We start from the raw sequence: 17,371 nt of genomic DNA on the forward strand, positions 1-17,371 counted from the left end.
CAGCAAAATCTGAACACATTAGTTTAGTCTTTAAAGTGAAAATAGATTCAACACTCAATAGACCCAATAGATTGTGGAGAGATAAGTTCCCCAAGTTGATTGCCAGTAAGGGCCATTTGTTTATTTTCTCTGAGGTTTTATCTTGTAAAAAAATTAAATGAATCCTCTTTTTTTCCATTAATTTCAGATAGCAATGTCAAGAAAATAGGTTGGTCTTGCCATCCCATAATTCACTTACAATTTTCACAGTTTTCATGACTGCAACGCAGTATGATTCTAAAACTCAGCTTTGTAATTATAAGTTTTTTGCCACCGCTTCTAAGGACAGGAGCAGGTAAAGTTTAAAGCGCTATTATAAATGTAATTATTCTGTGCTTCAAGTCTCAGCAGTGCTTGAACTATGTCTCAAATTATTACACCAAGCAGTGGTTTTCAATACATTTTCCAAGACCATGAAATTTAATGATCTCTTTTTTTCCACCTTGGACAAAATTATTCTGTTTTGGTCTCAGAGGAAAAGAGCTTGTTTTCCCCCTTGCCCTTCCCACTCATGGCAGGGCTTAGCCTTTCTCCCTAAGATATTTAAAACGGTAAATTAGCTTGTTTATGCCAAACATGGCTATGTAGGGGTTTTGCACAAATTAAAAACTTCAAAATATGTTTACGTGGAATTGTAGAATAATTTGCAGCCAGAGATGAGAGACGCCAGCGAAATCATTTTGTCTGAGCTGTTCGTTTGATTGATAAATCGGTCGTGCAAACGTGCGGAAATATGCTTATGAAGACATTTAGCTGAAGTTCTGGGCACATGCTGATGGATGAGCACCAGGTCTGGTGACACTGCCTAATGAGGCTCTTCCGAATGGTGGGTGGGCAGTGTGCCGTGTGAATCTGAATATTTCCACAGATCCCTGCCCCCCTGCCTGGCATGGCACCCCCCCCCCCCCCCCATCCCCCCGCCCTCCCCTCTTCCTCTGCAGAGACGGCCTCAGGGCCAGAGATATTTTAGAACTTTGCTCATCTCCGGTTGGTGCTGTGGTCCAACCGTGCTCATTTCTCAGGTGAGCAGTGGGGGGTCTGAGCCGCTGCAGCGCGCTACGGTAGCACAGCCGCTCTGTGTGACCCGACACGCGGTTCACGCTCCCTAAACTCGAGGAAAAACCACTGAGATTATAAATAGGACATGTCTCCTAAAAAATAAAGAGGGTGATATTTCACAGAGGGCTCCATGGAAATCTTTCCAGGTGATTTATAAGACATCTCTTCCTTCCCCCGTTCCGTTCGTCCTTTCCCATGCACAACGTTGAAAGCGATAAATTGTGACAGATAAATTATGTTGTCTTTTTATGGGTCGTGAGCCTTGTGACCAGATTTTTAAACACGCTAATCTGTCAGCCGTACCTTTCTAACAGAGCGAGGAGGCAGTTTCACTTGACAACACCCGGCCCCAGTCGGCACCTTGATTTAAGACATTACCCCGAGAAGCGGAAGGCCTCCCGCCTCATTTAGTAACATGAAGACATTACATAGGGTTATGCATCCGTTAAACAGCTGCCTATAGGGTACTCTGATTTGATTCGTGCTTGAAACGGAATGCTACCTGTCTTTATTTTTTAATGTTGTTGTTAGTTCTGAAAATACACATTCAACACATTCGCTACTCCTGCCGCTCCTTGTGTCGATTGTGCAGAATAGAGGCCTGTTCCTTCTGTAGATGCTGCTTTGATGTTTCAGAAGCTCACCTGTGACACGCATGCCGGGTAAGCGAGCACCACTCACAGCTGTTCTTTATTACTGCTAACTGTAAACTAAGTAGCTTTAGTTCAGTGGTTCCCAACCTTGTTCCTGGAGATCTACTGTCCTGTAAGTTTTCATTTAAACCCTAATTTGGCACACCTGATTCTACTAATTAGCAGCTTAATGAGATCTCCAGCTGCTTGATTCTGGTTGGAATGAAAATGTACAGGATGGTAGATTTCCAGGTACAGAACCACTGCTTTAGGTGCTTTAAGTGCGTTTTTGTCAGCCTCTGTATCATCCTCATTCTAATTAGGAGATTATGTTATTACACTATGACTTTATCAGCCTGGACTGGACTGCAGTCTGCATTTTTAAGATACTAAATCGAGCGGTTTGATTCATAGTAACTGGCCAGATTTTAAAATCATTTTTATGAAGTCAGGTACCACCAAAATGAAACTTTCTGACATTTTCCTTAAAAATGCTCAAAGCATGTGAGCAAATATGTTTACATTGTCAGTCTTAGCTTCATGATGAAAAAATAGACATTCTTAAACAAAGTATTACATTTTTTTTATATATTTAGAAAAATTGGATAGGCACAATTATCCTGAGTATATCAACAGCAGGCTGCCTAGCAACCAGAAAAGTAAGAAGTCAATGTCGTACTGGAACACTGGAACTAAACATGGTTGTTTTTTTTAAATGTGTAAATTCACAACAGATTACAATCTCTCTCTTTCTTTTCAATGCCTCTTTTGCTGCCCAACAACCCAATTAACCCGGGCAACCTAAAATGTCAGGGGCTCGGAGCCAAGATGGGGGAGGATTCCGGCCCAAATACGGTCGGGTTCAGGCATTTAACTGTCTCTAATGGCAAGTGCATTGTGGGCCAAAAGTGGCCCAAATGCAACCAGCCACACGTAAGGGTCTGCAGCATTTCAATTTGTGTGTAACCGTTCAGCTGTAACCAGCCACATTTAAGATTTATCACGGCATTTGGATTCTGGGCCAAACACGGCCTAAATGCATATCACACCTGAGACCTGGTCTCATCAAGGTTGAGCTGTGGCTGTGTTCTGGCGGCCATATTGGGCAGGGTTCATTGCCATCATTTCATGGCGGTATGTGGTGCCAACTGAAGCGGTAAGTGTGGGCCAGCACTGGGCCATCACTCAGCTGCTATCTGGATAGTAATCCATGTCTGTCCAAAGGTATCGGCCACTCGGAGCCTCCATACTGTCTGTGTGTTTCTGCAGCGCAGGGTAGATGTGTTATCTGATTTTCCTGCTCCGGCATTGCTTTATGCTCTAAGGAAAATCTCCAGCAACACCTCCCCATTTAAAGTGAGGAAGAAAAGAAAAGGTTCTGCATTTCAACGCCCCGTGTGGAGAATTTATGGATTCTAATGAATTGGCTCCTGCTGGTGAATTATGAGGTTCTGGAGTTAAATTATTTATTTATTCATGAGGAAAGGGCAGCCTGGATTTTGTAATCGCAGGGAACCCGCAACTGAATTTAAACTTCACACTGAAGGATATCGGAAAATAAGGAAAGAGATGGAACCCCCACCCGTCCTCTAAGGTTATGAGGTGTGAGGGTCCTCCAAGCAGAGAAGGTGAGAGAGAGAGAGAGAGAGAGAAAGAGAGCGATAGAGAGAGAGGAAGGAAGGAGCACTGGCACCTCGGAACTCCAGAGGGGCTTCGCTGTCTTCACGCATACAACCCTCAGGCTCTGGTGAGCCCCCCGACAGATCTGTGTTGAGTTGCTTGACGGCGATAGTTCACTCCTGTCAACAGTTTGTCAGCTGACAGTTCCCCTGGCAATTTGCCTGAGCCACTGCACGTCATCTCGCTTTTCGAAATCTTCAGTGACAGTGAAGCCTCTTTTTATAATCCTGGATCCACCCATGAGGAGCAGGAGAGGCTCATAATTAAGACAGTTAGTGCTGTTCGACGGTGTGAACTGCAAACATTTAATGCCTTCGAGATGGTCTTGTATCGTCACATCCTGATGAGCAGACATGCTGGTAATTAGTGCTTTGCTGCTGTAGCGAGCGGTGGTTAGGCTGTTTGGTTTCCTTGGCCTGTGGCCATACACACACACACACACACACACACACACACACACACACACACACACATGCACACACACACGCACACACACACACACACACACACACATACACGCACACACACACACGCTCTCTCTCTCATACATGGCCGGTAGGACTTGTTCACTTGCATACTGCTCAGTTCTCACTCAATTACACAGAGCAGGACACATAGCCGGGGGTAGTGTTTAACAGAGCTCATCATTTTGTGTTCAAACAGTGCTCATTTAGACAGGTGATTGTCTCTTCCCTGCAGGATTAAAGCGGGACTCATCTTCACCCCCTCCCCTCCCCTCCCCTCTCTCTCTCTCTCTCATTCTCAATGAATTGATGTTTTTTTTCCTCCCTCAACTGAAGAACAGAGATAAGCCAAGCAAGCCATTTTCAATTTGATTTCAATGTGGAAAAGAACATTTCCTATTCACTCTCTGCCAGCTTGCAGCTCCCAACCGTTGCATCTGGCTGAAATGCCAGTGATTGGCCAGTACAGTACACAACACGGAGGTCAAGGTGCATTTATAATATAGACCAAGGCTGGCCAGCCCTGTTCCTGGAGATCTGCGGTCCTGTGGGTGTTCATTTCATCCATAATGTGGCACACCTGAATCTACTAATTAGCAGCTAAATGAGATCTTAGCTGCTCAATGAGGTGTGCATTGTCAGGGTTGGAGTGAAAACCTACAGGACAGTAGATCTCCAGGAACAGGGCTGGGCAGCCCTGATACAGACTGCGCTGTGGAATATCTGGAGCAGGAGTTTAAAATGCACAGCCTCCTCCATAGCAGGCTGGAACGCTCAGACACGCAGGCATGTACACGCACACGCACACGCACACGAGAACACGCGAGCACACACACACGCGCGCGGTGTTAATGGCCTGCTTGGGGGTCGAGCGAGCGGGGAGGTGGGATTTCACCGGCACGCCGCCTCCCCTCAGTCTCCCCGCCACCCCGTCCCACAGATTAACGGTGGGCTGGCCCGAGGAGCGGAATCATATTAGAGCCCTATGTTTCTCCGCGCGTCGGGGGTTGGGCAAATATTGTAATATAAATATAATTATGCAGCACAGGGGCTGCGACGGTAAGCCTGCTGTCCAGAGAGCCTCCGCTGAGAGTTTGCGGCGAGAGAGAGAGGGAAAAAGGAAAGTGGAAGGCTGGAGGTGACAAGTGAGTCACGTATCGCCTGTGGGTCTGTCTACGAGGGGGGGGCGGGTGGGGGCGGGAGGGGAGCTCAGACAGGAATGGGCTGCTTTTGTCGCTTTGCATTATTGATTTACCGAGCCGAGGCGCGCGTCCGGGGCGCTCCTGTTTTTACTTATTAACCGTCTCTTCAGAGCCGCGCCACGCCGCCGCCGGTGGAGATGAGCCTTAAGTGGCGCTCTAAAAGCGCCCGACAGCCGCCAGCGCCGCGTCGCGTCGCGCCGAGCCTCCCGGCCCTACCCTCACGCCCCTCACGCGCTCGCACGTCAGCTTCACCTGGGCTTCACGCGCACGGCAGGCCGCTCCCTCGCCCAATCAGACGCGGCTCGTTAAACAGGAGGGCAGGGGAGGGGACGCTTGCGGAATCGCGCCTGCCTCGTTCTCGCGGTCCCGCTTGTGTTCGCGAGCGCACTCAAGAATGGACGTGCAAACGAAGCCTTCGGTTCGAACGCCTGCGGTTCGAAATATACAGGGGGGGCTGATGGGGGGGGGGTACTGGCTGATTGGAGCGCTGATGTAGCTGTAGACACACCCCATGAGGGATGAGGGATTGGGGGGGGAGGGACGAGGGGAGCGGGGCGAGCTGCCGGTTGACAGGAGCCGTACCTTCTCATGTCGCCCGACTTTCCCGCCAATTACGGGAACAGCAGGTGAGTCGGGGAAGCGCCATTAATCCTCCCTCGCAGACTAATCTCTCCCATCTTTAATTCTGCTCCCCGCCATTTATCTGCGCGTTATGACTGATGGTTTTGGGTCGGCGTTCCTGGGAGCGCCGCGCCGTGACGAGCCTGACAGCGGCGGATTCGCCCCGCGCTCCCGGGCTCTAAAAATACCGCCGCTGCCCCGCGCGCTCCCTCATTAAATACCTGTCATCCACAATAAGAGACGCAATAATGTAGTGTGCGCGTGGGTGCGCGTGTTAGTGCGCGCGTGTGTGTGTGTGTGTGTATGAATACATGTGTGTTAGCATGTTAGCGTGCAGACAGAGATACAGGAATAAATGTCAGAGCTTCGTGGAGTGCTGATGTATCGACCTCTAATTGAGCTATCCCTGACTAGTCCCCAGGGACCAATAGGAAGCACTAAAACGGAGTCATCGGTGAAATCGCTAAACTCTTTCCTAGCCCCCTGTCCCCTGCGGACAAATCCATCAGGTGTCCTGTTTTATTTGTAGGGGAATTGACGTTGGAGGTTGGAGATGAAGATTTGTATAAGCAGTTACAGTATTCTCGCTGTCGGTCTTGATCAAGTCACAGGTGTTATAGCCATGCCTCCCAGACACCAACCGGAGACCGGGCTATGCATTTTTAACATACAGCCACATCAGATATCGCTGTATCTGTAATAAGTTATATGAAATAAAGTAGTCAGACACACTCTCTCTCTCCCACTTTCTATCTTTCATTCCCATCTTCGTGACTCACTTTCTTTTTCTCTCTCACTATGCCTCTTTCTTTCTCTTTATTTCACTCTCTCCCAATTTCCCTTCGTCTCTGTCTCTCACTTCCTATCTCTGACTCTTTGCTGTGTCCTATAGCAGTTACAGGCTCCACTGATTGTTCCAAAATGGAGCAGATAAGACTCCTCTTTTCCCTGCCGGAGGGTGCTGGCAGGGTGGTCTCTGCAAAGCATCGGTCATGGAGGGGAAAGAAAGGAGGCTTTGGCAGGCCTGACCGCTCTGTACTTTACTAACTTTGGCCAAGTTTCCGATCTGGGCAGTGGGGATTTGCTCAGCCAGGGAGAAAACAGTGCTTCATTACTTCAGTATGAAAGGAACTGGACCCCGAAGCGATGGTTTTCCTGCGAGCTCCTGAATGATCCAAATTAATGGGATCAAAATCCAGAAAGCTGATGGTACTTTAAAGGGTGCGTGTGCGCATTAGGAAGGGTTAAGCAAACAATAATCATTTCATTAATAAAATCATCACAATGAAAGGTGACTGAGAAGTAGGCTTGGATAGTGGACACGGGGTCGGCAAAGACAGCTGGAGGAATACTTTTACCTAACGAGTCTTTAATTGCAGCTTAGTCAAAGGCCCTTTCTCATTACTGCCATGAGACCTACAGCCTGTACAGCTGTGTCTGCAGACTAACAAGAGCTTGAAATGAGGAAGCACCCTTATTAAAGAGAAGAGCCCTGGGACCACAATAAGGAGACGGCAGTTATGGGGTGATAAGTACCCCAATTCGGGGCCTGAGAGAACCCTGTGCTTCACCCTGCTGTTTGGTTACACTGCTGAGTGAATGCCACTTATGATGAAGGGAGTCGGCAAACCCTCCTCCTTATCTGTGTCTTAAAAGCTGGAGCATCATGGAATAGGTACCTTCATTGAGAGTTTTATCCTTTCTTCTGGCGGTGCGGGTGTGGAGGGGATTTAGAATGGGGGGGTGGGGGAAGGAGTTTGGAGTCATCACTTTACCACCCATATCCTTGTATGGAGTACTGCAGCTGAAGCGCTCACTTCATGTACTTACTTGTGATCCGTAGGATCTTTTGTAAGGCTGTGGAGTAGTTGAAGAGAGAACCAATGGCAGCCTGAGTCCAAACGTGACCTCAGGGACCTTAGTTAAATTATACCCAGCCCAGTGGATGCCACTGCTATGAACTCCCATTTATAGTAGGCTAATGCCGTAGCCAAGGCTTGAACCTACTGCCCAGGGCCCAGCTTGCGCTCGTACCTGGAGCCTTCACTGACTGAGCCACTTGGGAGCCCTTTGCTGTTGTTTATATGCAAGGTCTTGTAAGGACGCGTTTGGCCTGATGAATATTTTTTTTTGCTACAAGACTGGAAAGTGAGAGGTTGTTTACTGGTCCTTCAGGCTCACACAACTGCTGTGCTCTTGCCTCCGAAGGAGATGCATAAGAACAATTCAGTGGAAATCAATAACCCACAAAGCAAATCAGCATGGAGAGTGAATGAGAGTGGTTAGAGAACCCTCGTAGGGTTGTGTTCTGTGGCAGGTTCGCTGAGTCATTCATTACCGTGTGTGAATCCTTTTGTGCTCCTCTCATTATGATGTTATTATCTGTGTGTGTGTGTGGGTGTGTGTGGGTGTTTATGTGGTGTGTGTTGGTAGGATACCAGCAGAAAAATGAATGTACCATATCTGTCTCTCCTTGTGTTCATAGGCTCATAAACGAAAAGGTACACATTGGCTGTCAGCAGTCCGCAGAACTCAAAAATCTGGAAAGCACAGCTTGATTATATATTTAAATCACCCGGAGTACAGCTGGATATTCAGCCAGGGCCGTTGATCCAACCTTTCTGTAGGAACCATGTTTGCTTTGGGAGGGGGGGGCGGGGGGGGTGCAAATATCGGTGACTCCCCTGTTTGGTGGAGTGGAAAGCAGATGGAGGGAGGAGTGGGAGACCACGTTCACTGCAGGCTTGTGAGATTAAGCAGACTGCCATATGTACCCTTTGGAAAATATCAACGCTTGGCTTTCAAAGGCTGTAGATAGAGCCAAATCGCTGAGAGCGAATGTGCTTATAGGTGCCATGCAACTCAGAGACTTTAATGCCTGATCTAGCATTGCTCCGTTTTTGTCCTCTTTAGCAGATACAACAAAGCTTGCTGTAACTGCGCTTTCTCCTCAGAATCAAGGACACTGTCTGCCAATTAAAAGACATTCCCCAGATTCTTGGGAACCCAGTGAACGTTTCTTGTGAGACTTTTAAAATGACAGATTGGTGGAATAAGACCCCCTTTTCTCATAAGTAAGAGCTTCCCATCTGAGTTTCAGTTAGGAAATCTGGAGTGGGGTGGGGTAAGGTGGGGTGGGGTGGAGTGGGGGGTGTGTGTAAATAAAACACTGCATTTTATTACTAAAATTTGGTAATGTCTGTTTTTAAAACATATAATTAATTTTATTTAATTACTTTATTTTCATTTTATAGCTTGTAAATTTATTTTAAAAGTATAATTGTTCCATATCATGTCATTGTAAATTATCCAAATTTGCATGGCTGAATAAGCGCTGAAACAGTTCAGGTTAAGTAGCAGGCTCGAGGCCCAGCAGATTTCACCTGTAAGCCTAAATCCTCTACCTCTCTAACACATTCCCTTCTGGCACCTAATGCTGCTTTTGTGTCACCGCATTAAACCGCAATGAATTATCAGCTCAACGCTGGGATTAGAAATGAAAGGTGGGCATGAGAGGATTTTTATTATTATTTTACTCTCCCACTCATCTTGCCGAGCACTCTGAATGAACTGCGATAATGAGCTTTGCTTGGATTATGAAAGATGTGATAGCAAAACTGCGCGTTCGATTGAGTGTTTTCAGAAAGCGGATGAATGAAATTATTTGGCTGTTATGAAATGCAATTATCCCTCCTCTGCAGGAAGCCCGGAGAGGTTTGCTGTGTAGCCGCAGCAGTGGGAGAGATGCCTTGGGCTCACAAATATTTGTCAGACCTCCACCCATGCGCCCATACAGCCATGTGCTCATACAGCCATGTGCATACGCATTTATCATCATCTGTAGCCCTGGGGCGTAACGTGTCATGTTGTAAAGCACGAGGAATTTTAGGAAAATTCATCGTGCTGTTAAGAATGGTGAATTTTAGGAAATTTTAAAACGTCTTTAACTGGGCTCATTGTGCTGAGAATTTACCACAGACAGCAATAATGGCCTTTGTAGAGTAAGCCTGGTCTGTCTACCAGGGACCTGAGTTTTTAGCCATGTGGGCTAAATGCCTCTTGTTGTACATCAGGCACAATGTCTTTAGCTACAATGCTGGCATCGGAAACAAGGTACTGCAGTGTATTAAATTTCCATTTCCAAATCAATTTCCCTTACTAGGATAACATCAGGCGGTGGCATCATTTTAAATCATATTGTTCTTTAATCGCATAGACAGACATCGACCGATATCTGAACAGCGCATCACTGTAGCGTAAAGGCTTACTGCAGGAGGTAGCAGATCCCAAACCTTGATTAAATGGGGCCCAGAACATGGTGAAACAGGGCGGATGAGTCTAAAAAAGCAAATAAACACAGCACATAAACAGAACAACGTGTTTGGTCTTATATTGTATGTCTATTGGTACACAGTGAGCCTAAATGGGCTGAAAGGCCTCTTCTTATCATAGTATATTCTTATATTTGCATGTTCTTGTGCTTTGAGATAATTAAAGACATTCAGCTATCTCATAATGGTCAAATGAAATATGCATTTCATTTTTTTAATTTAAAGAACAAAACAGATGACATCATAATAATTTGTTGTGGATGAGGGGGAAAAAAGATCAGCAAATGTTTGTTGTGCTGGGGGTGGTGCTATAATTTTTTTTTTTTTCACTCACCCTGAGAGATGAGTCACCATGTCTTTCAACACCATACGGAAACCTGATTAACCAAAAGCAGGCTTGTTGGCAGATAAATCAACGAAAAGAGAACTGTTCAATTCCGCTAAACCATATTTTGTCAAATCCAACTTTTTACGGTATTTTAAGGGGAGAAAAACTATTCGTCACCTGCTTACTGTGAATTCCACTAATATTAATTGGGTTTGCGGAGATCTTGACTCTCTGTTGATCACTCATTGTTATCAGGGTTATGCTCCCTACTATTGACATGGGGCTGGTGAATTTTTAGAGTCGTCTCCTGTGACCAATAAAATAGCCTTGTTTTCAGCTCTGATATTGGTCACGTTGACAGATGACACTGTCAGTCAGTCCTGCAGCGTATTTTTTGTGACACATCCGGGAAAGAGGAGCACAGGAACTAAAGCTGATGTTCTGAAGTGCAATCACGTTGTATCTTTAGAAATCTGCAGAATTTTCCGGCGATATCTGAAAGAGGCTTGACAGTAATTGGACGAGTGCACGGTATTACAGACCCTATGACCCAGATAATCCCCTTCAATCTTTCAGAAGATGTTTGTCGTATTTTTAGACAGTTGCACACACGGCTTTTTGTTTATAGCCATTTGTCTGTTCAGTGTGTGGCAAAAATACCGTACATAAAATTTCGAAGTCTAGATACACAAAGCTATGTTCACGTTCTCTTGCATTGCATGCATTTGCTCTCTTCGTCTTCCATCAGTAAAATGTTACTCCTTCCACCCCTTCCTCTTTAAATATAGCCCCTGAATGCAGCTATAGTATAGCAAATGGCACAATGAGATGCTCTTGGCCACCCACATGCATACCATATGTCGGAGCTATTTGGGGCTGTTCTGTGTTAAATTTTTGATAGCGACCCTCGCAGTTTACAGCTATGGTTCTCTTAGTCTGGGTGTAAAAAAAAAAGAAAAAAGATGGAAGTGTGTTATTCAGTCTTAACTGAAAACAGCAGTTAAAGAACCTGGGTGTGGAAAAGCCGTTTTATACACCTCAGCTGCTGGTCTGACCAGTATCTTTTTTGTTTTTCTTGCGCTTCCATGCTGGTGGAGAGAGAGAGAGGGATGGGGCTGTGCCGCTGTCGTTTTTGTTGTTATTTTTGTCGCGTCGATAGTTTGTTCTATTCATATCTGTGAGTGGGAGGGGCCGTCTAATAACAAGGTTCCTTTGTGCCTGCTCTGATCGTCACCAGATGTGTCTCTGAAGCGACTTATTTGCGGATCACAAATCTGCCAGAAAGGCTCCAGAAGAGTCACCCTGTGACAGGCGGGAAAAAAGCAAAGGAGTGATTAGACCGCATAATTAGGCTCCCCCGTTTGAAAGCAGCAGTGGCTTCTGCCAATAGGCATGTCCAGCCTTTGAGCTTGACAAGCGCCCGTGAAAGGCAACAACCGACACGAGGCCAGGGCGTGCCGTACCGGCTGCTGTTTCGCGGCTGGAGGCCGTTGGGTGTTGGGTGGGTGGGTGGGCGGGCGGCTGGGGCGGGGGAGAGTCACGCGGCATCCCTTTTTCGCCTCTCCTCTCGCCGTTTGTGCGCACGTGGCACACTTCCCTCTCAGAGGCGCTGTGACCGTCACGCGGAGGATTTGTAGCTCGCACGCACTCTTTATTATTTAACAATGTTTTGTCTGTGTGCCAGAGAAAGGCTCATCTCTGCGTCTGTATTTAGTCTCTGGAGAAGGTAGAAATAGGTACAGGCGCTGCTCCTACAGAGCAGGAAGCTTTTAGCCCTTCAGACTTACAGAGGAATCTGTCCTCTTGTAACGTCTCCATTCCATTATAATCTTCATGAAAATCATCCTCTGGCACTTGGTGAAGATGTGTGATACTGCTACAGGGAAATTGATTATTCTTTTCTTCAGAATCTGAGTCCTAGTTGTACAGTACAGGAAATAGTTATTAGAAATATGTTATCTAGCAGGGTCTTGCATTGACCCCATTGTGTTTCCACAGTCCACTGGATGGGACCTGGTCTACTGTTCAGTGCAAATCTTTGATTGAGGCTATGAGACTATCACCAGGAGCCAGCCAGTTGTTAGAAGGCCAGAGATGACAGATGAAATGATGACGCGGGTGGGGGGGCGATGGGGTGGGGGGGTTCTGAGCCCTTGTCACCTGTCGCAGCGCCTGGAGCGCCGTGCCCAGGGCTTGTTATATAGTCGCAGCGCGGATAATGAGGACCAGCCGTCGCTCCTGACTGTGACGGTCAGAGCCGCATAAATCCTCTACGGTGGCGACCAGAACAGTTTCATAAAAAGGAAGTGGAGTCCACTGGCTGTCAGCAGTAACAGCAGCCACAGCCTGTGGGCGGGTGGGGGGGTCCAATAAGCAAAGGTCAACTTCCTGGGACGAGGGCTCAGTGTCATTTTATTAAGACACAGACTCTTTTAATCTAACACCCCCCCCACCCCCACCCCCGACCCCCAATCCCACCCAACACCAGCACCAAACCGCTGCTAACCCAGTCAGGTCTAACCCAGCCAATAGATGGGAGCTCTTTATACCTCTTTAGTCTTCAGCAGAGCTGTGAGTTTGTGAAGGCACTAGGGTGAAGGCACTAGGGACAGAGCTGCCTTGAACGCATACACTAGATGACCAAAAGTATCTGGACACCCCTTGGTCTGGGGCTGTTTTTCATGGTTTGGGCTAGTTCCCTTAGTTCCAGTGAAGACAACTCTTAATGCAGTAACATTCTAGATGATTCCATGCTTCGAACTTTGTGGCAACAGTTTGGGGAATGCTCTTTCCTGTTTTAAACAAGGCAATGCCCCCGGGCACACAGTGAGGTCCATATAGAAATGGTTTTGGTCAGATCAATGTGGAAGAACTTGACTGGCCTGCACAGAGCCCTGACCTCAACTCCATCCAACACCCTTGGGATCAATTGGAAAGCCAGACCTAATCACCCAATCACTGCCCGACCTCACTAATGCTCTTCTGGCTGAATCGAAGCAAATATCTATATTAATGCCCATACGTCAGGTGTGCACATACTAGTTTGGGCCATGTACTGTACAGTGGATTTCAAGATTTGCGAAAAACCCCTCCCACCCACCTTCCCAGGCAGCCCCTTTTTTCACAATGGGACATTAGTTGTCAGCAGTCAAAATGACAAGAGATACAAGACTTCAAGGAATTCGCTTTACCAAGTGCAAATAATGCATTCCAATCCTTTTATAAGCCCTACAGTGTTGAAATGGGCTTTCCTTAGTACCCTCTGGGTGGGGGGGGGGGGGGGGGAGGCGGGAGGGGTAATAATAAACAGTCACAATTAATTATGCAAAAACAAAAAAAAAAAAAAGCTGAAGGGAAAATCAGATGCCCCTGCATGGCTATTAAGCAAATTAAACAGGAGCATTTCCAAGCTGTTAGTCATCACCGCCTCTTTTATTGTGGTTTATGACACGCCTTTGGGATAAACAAAGCTATTATCAGCCACGGAAGCTCCCTCTGCTGACCGCAGAGGTTCCGCATGACGTGGCGCTCCAAGGAGGCTGCTTCTGCTTCGACCGCAGAAAAGGCCACGCACTACCGAAGACCACCTCACCCGCGTACACGATCGACCTCTCGCTGACCCGAAAACCACCTCGCCCCCTACTGATAAAATCTTAATGGTGTTTAATTATGTACCAGCTCTGAATTCTGAAAAAAAAAAAAAACAATACCAGCATCAGCTTTTGGGCTCTAAGCTTCTTCACGAGGAGTGCAAATTTGAAGTTATCTGACATTTTGGCCTGACAAATAGGGCCCCTTTTTTGCCTAAATATAAAATCATTGCTTTAGTGTAAACCGTCTGGGTGTTATGACGGCATAAAAGTGTTGTGAATAAAATGGTCCAATGGCAATAAACTCTGGATTTGGAAGTTTTTTTTAATTTTTTTTTAATGAAATATTCAGACAAATCCAGCCTCTTGCTTGGACTGCTCCAGAATGATACTGTACCCTCATAAACTGTGAGAGAATACAGAAAAGATTTGCTTTTGATGGACAATCAACATTCAGCCTGTGCTAACTGCTATTTCCTAATTTAGAATTAGCTATTTGGATAATATCCAGTGACATGTAAAGCAACAGCATGCCTTTTGATTTTGACTAATCCTTAACAAAGTTGGCTGAACATTGGCTGTCCTGCATATTTTCTGGTTTTGGTCTTGTCTGACACATCATTTTATTCCTTGTTTGGCTTGTTTGAGTTCGACCAAATGCTGACTTTCTCACCTCTGTATCAGCGGTATGAATGTCCTGGTATTCAGCCATAGAATTTAAGCAATATTATGCTACATTATTTATTGGCTGGCTGTTGTTTCCTTGGCAGCTCACTACACTAGCAGTGTTCAACACATTAGCGATTTCCACAGTTGAATCCGGAAAAATGAACGGTCTTATCCAAGGGTTCTGAAGCAGTGCCTGCCTGGATTGATCCCTTCTGTTATTTCCCAACAAGACCAGGGTCCCAGACATTTTCCATCATCCCAGAGAAACACCTCGCCCCAACTCCAGAACCAGCTCAGCGACAGTGGCAGTTTCCCAGCACCAGACTCTGTACATCCTGCTCAGACCACCCCTGACCCTGGAGGAACTGATTCCCAGTTTATCCCGCACCATAAGAGTGGGTTTAGTGCCCACTCCCTCACACTGATTTACACAAATCTAATGACAGTAATTGACCACAGCTGTGAAAATAGCCCAATTCAGATGAAATTATTATTCATGCCCAGTGTGCAGTATAGTGACTCACTCTACATGAGTCACACCGCAATTCATAACAGGCACACAAAGCTCTATTTATCGTCACCTCTGATTCTGAAAGGAAGTAAAAATTGCATGCTTCTGTCAAGTACCTTTTTTCTTTTTTTCTTTTCTGAATAAATTTGTGAAGATTGTGGAGTTCAGTGTTAGGGCCCCATGCCTCAGTAATGCACTAATAATACATGCTGGACAGAGTGTAGAGGATAGAGCCAGGGCCAGACTTAGCTTCATATGAACCTGGGCAAGATGCTTGTTTTCTTGCTGCAGTGTCCATAGCCAGGGCAGAAGCCCATGACGTTATAATCAAGATGGCCAACCAGCCTTTCTAGCAAGAATATAGTTTTCACGGGAAGGAAAAGTAGATTGCATGTCCGTCGTATACCTCTGGGAGTTTTCTGTGATCAGCGATGGTTCGTGCTCTTTTGTACTTTGCCAATTTATCTCTTTGGTTTTTAGCATCTCTGAGGAGAAATACGGCCGCACAGCTGGCTGACCCCGCTCACAGCTTGCTTCTGAGTTAACTGGAGCCAGCAAAGGCAAACGGGCTGACCTCATGACAGATACAATAATGTACAACCAGCAAGCCCCTGAACTAAGTCAGCCAGCCTGGCACCTACTTTACTGTGGAAACGGGGTGGAAATGGCTGAAGCTATGACTCCGTTTGCTTGTAAATCTCCCACTATAGTGCTGGGGGAGATGTGTCTGGGTGGTGGTATGGTATATATGTCGGTCTCCACGGATAATATTACACGTGTGTTTCAGAGTTAAGGACTGCACTTGGTTATTTTACTGGGGAGTATGACTAATTATTCAGGTCAATACTCCAGAAATGAAATTTATTAGTGAAACATCCAGCCAAAGTTTGAGCATCCCAATGCGGCCCTTTTGGTAGATGTTTTTCTTTTTCAGTACAGCTGATGGAAATGTTTAGTTCTTATCTCTTTGGACAGTGTATTGCTTTCTGTTTGTGTTCTGCTGTTTAACTTGTTCAGTTGTCCGCAGGATGGACAGGGGAAAAAATACGGGTTGTCTGGAATGCAAGAAAAAGCACATTGCTTACCCAGAATTCACTGTCTCCAGCTGAACTCCTGTTAGGAGTGTGGATTAACAAGGCTTAAGGGTCTTGACTGGACTGGTCAGAACCAAAAGTGTATTGGTTCCACTACCAAAGGGAGATGCTTTGATTGAGCAAGATCAACTTCTCTGATTGAAAGAATGCCAAACAAGTTAATAATGACAATATCGGAGTTTGCATAAAATTATGTGGTGATTATAATGTGAAAGAACCAAATGCACGGAGTGGATTTTATTTAAATGAATAGGCCCCCAGAAAAAATATAATTAAAAGATCAAAACCAAGAGATTCATGGACTTATCACATAATGTTCTATTTCTGAAGACATTATTTGCTCATAGTTTCTTTAAATAAGATCATTTATATCTAATAGCTGAGGGGGGTGATTTGATCATTGGTTTTAAAATAAAACTTTTAAAGTCTCATTCAGTTATACTGTAATCAACAGTTTTTTTCCTCCACACAATCCCTGTTATGCATTTTATCCCATATGCATTTTTCACTACACAGTAAAATTTTCATTGTTAAATCCGCTCAGAGTACATTTTAAATTAACCTTATACATTTTATCGTGTGATACACAGCCAAACAGATAAATGAGACTTTCTGTTGCCAATTTGTTCTCCAATCTCAATATGCTGCCATGCTATAGCGCTCTTTCACCACTATTGTTGTGACACCGCTTGTGTTGTGAGCTACCTGCTATCATAAGCCACATCAAGGCTATCACGCAGTGATTTCACAGACGATTTTCAGTTTGGGAGCTGTGAGAGAAAGTAGATCAATAGCCGAACTTTCCATAGGAGGCTTTGCAGTGGCTTACACGCTACATGAGAAAGGCAGTGGGAAATTAGCATCTCCCCTAGCAAGGCATGTGTCCTCTGCATTGCCACCACTGCAAGTGAGGCTTTCTGAGGAAGAGGATGAACTCCGGCACCCTACAGCTTCAGAGGAATCATAAAAAATTTAATTGGGTTTTCTTTAACTGAAGTACAGAGATCACCCATGCAAGCATCTTCCCAGTTGATTTCAAAGTTAAGCACAAGTTCTTATTTTCTCTCACTCACTCTCTTTAGCATCAGTGTTGGTGGCCTAACTGTTAGTTATTATTGTGATTATTATTATATTTGAACTAGGCCATAGTA

The 17,371-nt window shown here is 45.7% G+C and overlaps 1 protein-coding gene across 5 annotated transcripts in view; it reads left to right on the top strand.

Annotated features, from left to right (window-relative positions):
* sorcs2 (sortilin-related VPS10 domain containing receptor 2) overlaps positions 1 to 17,371 on the top strand; it is a 245,011-nt gene that overhangs the window by 164,816 nt on the left and 62,824 nt on the right. The gene's annotated exons all lie outside the window — the stretch shown is intronic.

This window comes from Anguilla rostrata, chromosome 7, assembly GCF_018555375.3.
Source record: "Anguilla rostrata isolate EN2019 chromosome 7, ASM1855537v3, whole genome shotgun sequence".
NCBI lineage: Eukaryota > Metazoa > Chordata > Actinopteri > Anguilliformes > Anguillidae > Anguilla > Anguilla rostrata.